This window comes from Anopheles funestus, chromosome X, assembly GCF_943734845.2.
Source record: "Anopheles funestus chromosome X, idAnoFuneDA-416_04, whole genome shotgun sequence".
In the NCBI taxonomy this organism is placed as follows: Eukaryota; Metazoa; Arthropoda; class Insecta; order Diptera; family Culicidae; genus Anopheles; species Anopheles funestus.
In genome coordinates, this window is record NC_064597.1 from 5,761,713 (window position 1) to 5,765,995 (window position 4,283).

The 4,283-nt window shown below is 37.7% G+C and overlaps 1 long non-coding RNA gene across 1 annotated transcript; it reads left to right on the top strand.

The window, feature by feature from the left end:
• The first annotated feature begins 229 nt into the window (after window positions 1-229).
• Window positions 230-1,265, top strand: LOC125773780 (uncharacterized). The gene is made up of 3 exons (XR_007420370.1): window positions 230-367; window positions 540-676; window positions 745-1,265. It is a non-coding gene; the product is annotated as an uncharacterized LOC125773780 (long non-coding RNA).
• Window positions 1,266-4,283: the final 3,018 nt, after the last annotated feature.

Sequence of the window (4,283 nt, forward strand, 5' to 3'; positions counted from 1 at the left end):
CCATTTTGAACGCCTACATGTATGCAATCATTTGCGCGAACACGTGATGGACGGTTGCTACTGTTGTTTTAAATAAATAGTCGTTTAAATTTAGTACCACAATTCATACTCAATCACTCAACTAAGTTTGTTTAATTGAGAAGAAATATTACTACATTTTTTTTTAAATAATTTAAGCATATAAACCTTGGATAACAGTCTTCTGCTGTATGCTAAACGTCATCTGTATTGACATTTGTACAAACAACTCTAGTCGAGGACAATAACAAACCGAACTGAAACTGCGGAAAGAGTGTTTTTACTTAGTTTTAGGATAAATTTACATTCTGTTTGTACATTTCAATAAAACAACGATGCGGAAACTTTCGTAAGTGGTGAAGAAAAGAAACTGTAGAGGAAAACTCTTTTGATCAGTCGAATACATATAAAGAATATGATACATTGGCCGTGTGAACATATGAAAGAGATTCCTATTATTAATCGTGGAAGTTAAGAGAAAAGAACTATTAATATATGTGTTTTTCACTTCATTTACATAGATCTACTAGTTGGCGAGGAAAAACAACTACCCTGTATTGAGGAGCACACGAAACGTCGGTCCAGGATATCCATAAACGTCTGAATGCTGTTCTAGATTATCAAACCCATCACCGGTTACGTCTACGAGAAGCAGAGGGTATTTATAAACAGCAGGTTAATCGATTGTAAGAATGTATCCTTCATTTACGGGTTGCTTGTTTACAGGTAAGAAGCGTGCGGAAGACGTGGTGGCCGCTAACAGAGACGGCACCTGTCTTATCAATAGCCATCAGGCAGGAACTGGCCTAGGTAACAGGATAGACGTTCAGGTCATCGTCATTCCATCGATGAAAATGTTTTTCTTTTAGTAGCTTTAAGAGAGTTTGATTCCCAAAGAGTTCTTTCGTCTCTTCGATAATTAAGTTAGATAAACGTTCCAATAACTGCTAGGAAAACAATTGTTAACATTTTATCATACTTCTTCTTCTTCTTGGCTTAACGACCTTACAGGTCACGCCGGCGATTTCTGGCTTATTAGACTTATTTTACCACGTAGCCGGATAGTCAGTCCTTGCTCCGGGGGACGGTCCGGATGGGATTTGAACCCAGTCCGGCCGTATGGACTGGCGCCGTTTATCACATGCACCACCGGGCCGCCCCACTATACTATTAGATTGTATAGAGAGATTTTTATTTAAAAGGAGACAGACGCAGACGCAGGTTTTGGGGAAATTTGGGGAAATTTAGAAAAATTGATAAATTGTTTTTTTTTTTAATCCGAATTTGTTGCAATAAGTATTTTTTCATTCAAATAATGCTTTACATTAAACAAAGAATAAAAAATCAGAAAAAAAATTAAAAAAAAATTTCAACTCGAAAATTTCATAAGGCTTACCCCTTACGTTTTTTTGAGAAATTTTGCAAAAAAAATTTAATTGTTTTATTTTAATGCCAATTGGTTGAAATAAGTTTCTTTTCACTCAACTAATGCTTTAAATAAAAAACAAAATGAAAAATTAAAAAAAATATAAGAAATTATAAAAAATTGAAAATTTCATATGGCTCATTTTTGCACCAACTTTTGCCTATAACTCGGTCGGTATCCAACGGATCGTCAATCTTTAACCTGTGGTCGATAGATGGCACCAATGGCTACATTTTCTTCTTGGACGGCCATGTCCTCAGATGTCTGTGCCAGAAGTTATTGGAGGAACCATGTTCCTTACCCTGTTTGAGAAAATGTAAAATTTTCTTCATTTTTGAACAATTTAGCAAAATTGAAAAATGTGATATATTTTAATGGGATTTTGTTGCAATAAGTTTCTTTTCACTGAAATAATGCTTTAAATTAAAAAAAAGAATAAAAAATCAGAAAAAAGTTTAAAAAAAAATTTCAACTCGAAAATTTCATAAGGCTTACCCCTTACGATTTTTTTGAGAAATTTTGCAAAAAAAATTAAATTGTTTTATTTTAATTCCAATTGGTTGCAATCAGTTTCTTTTCACTCAAATAATGCTTTAAATAAAAAAAAATTGAAAAATAACAAAGAAAATTGAAAATTTCCTAAGCCTTAGCTTTGTTTTGAGTAATTTAGCAAAAATTTAAACTTAAAGTCAATGAACAGGTGATGCGTAGGAATCTGGTGCTCTCGGCACTTCTGGGGAATCTGCCCACCAGAGCGCCCACTACTAGTCCCGAGCATTGGTCTGGTGTCCATCGATTATTAAGTCTTACAAAAAATCAACGTAAATTAGTTCGCTTTGCTTGGGTCGACTTCACTGGCCTAATTTTCATCAATTGAACAATGAAATCCGTCGCCTTTTACTTCCTAGAATTAACCTTGAACAGACTTCCTTGAAAACAGAAGACGTATTTCTGAAGTTGTATTCGTAGCAAAATTGTTAAAGGGTGAAATTGATATATCAAGTCTTTTATCTAGAATTAAATTACATTTACCGAGCTTTTAGTTATTAAATATTACAGTAAGTACTGTAGCGTTACTAGTCGTTCAAGTCTCTAATATTATTAAATCATCCCTCGAAAGTTCCTTTCTAGAAATTAAAAAAAAAATGTTTTCCCCAAAAACTTAAAATACTTTATACGCTACATGAGCATGCATACTATCCAAAAACCATGTTTTGCACTGAAATGATTAATATGCGACAGAAGATAGCAAACGGGGATTATATATACAGGGACAAACAATGTAAAACAAAAACACCTTTCTGTGTCTAAAACTGATTAACTCCAAAAAAACTGATTTACGTAGCAGAAGGCAGCAACTCCAGCAGAGGCAACTCGTATGGTATGTATGTTCGAGTAGCCGAACTTAACTATCGTACCAGAGTGTTGTTAGCAGAGATAAAAATGTACAACCGTTCGCTAGTACGTACCATCCTGACCCGGATGTTAGACGATCGGAAGCCGAAAAATTGGCAGCCTCGAACATAAATCGATGCACGAAAACCGTGTTTCGTGCCTGGCTCTAAACATGATCCGCAGCTATCGTTGGCCGCGGTTTTTTGTTCCGTTTGGCCGGGGCTAATTCTTCCGCAGCATTAGGAGGTAATTTATCACGCCTGCCACCCTGGTGGCTGATCGTTCCGTTGCGCTTTACCAGACGGAATGATGATCTGGCCGATCGGTCAGGCGGAAAAACGGGAGGATGTGGGGGTGGAGGGGGGGGGGGGTGGTAGGGGGGATTAAAACAGCAGCAGTTTTGTGTGCGTGTTTTGCGCCGGAAATGACTATTCACCGACGACACCTTGCACAAAACCATTGCGAGCACAGTGTCGTCGGCGCCACATTACAATGGGACTTTCCCGTGTACTTTCCCGGGTGGCAATTAACGATACAATAAAATGGGCGATTTATTGCGGCTACCGATAAGGGTGTCCCTGCTTTGTCCCGAATATGCACGCGTGCCGGTGGTGTTAGATGTTTTTTTTTTATCTTCCTTTTCTACTGCTACGCTTGCAACAAAGACCGTCGCTCAACGTACATAAGTCAACAAATATCGTTGTAAATAGTGGAGCCAGTTTTACAACTGATTTATGATTAATAAGCGATAACAGAAGTCTAAAACTATGTGAAATGCAAGAAGAACATAGATGACTTGATGTATACTAGGCATGATTGGAAATTCCCTTGAGAGAGAGTACACAATAAATTCCATCTTCTAATTTGTAAAAAAACCCCATCCGTTCGAAGCTTCCTGTTTTTCCACATAAAAGGAAAATGATTGTTTTGCGTGGTATAGTAAAAGGGTAATAGTATGTCATGCTGACATCATCCACGGCCACAATAGTTGAACGAGAATGCTGGAAGTAATCGTAGTATTTGGGCCAAAAACTAACGCTCGTTACATTCGATCATCAAGAAGGTCAACTTCTTGCATCGTTGCCCTAAAAAGTGGAATACTGCGTTTGGCTCGTGTCTCGCAAACGTCCTCCTTTACGGCTGACTTGGCACGGGTCGGTGGTCGGAGGTCGGTCATGCAAGGCTCAGCCGTATTTTAGTGCTGTTTATCGACCGTGAAGCGAAGCATAAGAATCCACTTTTTCCATTACGTTCCAGAAGCATCGTCGTATGTGGCGGTTACGTAAACAGGTAGGCGATGCTGTGACGATGCAATTATTGCGCTTGGAAACAGGCTTTTGCTAATTTTCTTTTAGTGAGCATAGTGAGTGTGAATAAAGGAGTTAATTGAAATCTTCACAAGTAATTGTTTTAACTCATCAGCGATTTATGTCACTGAAAGATA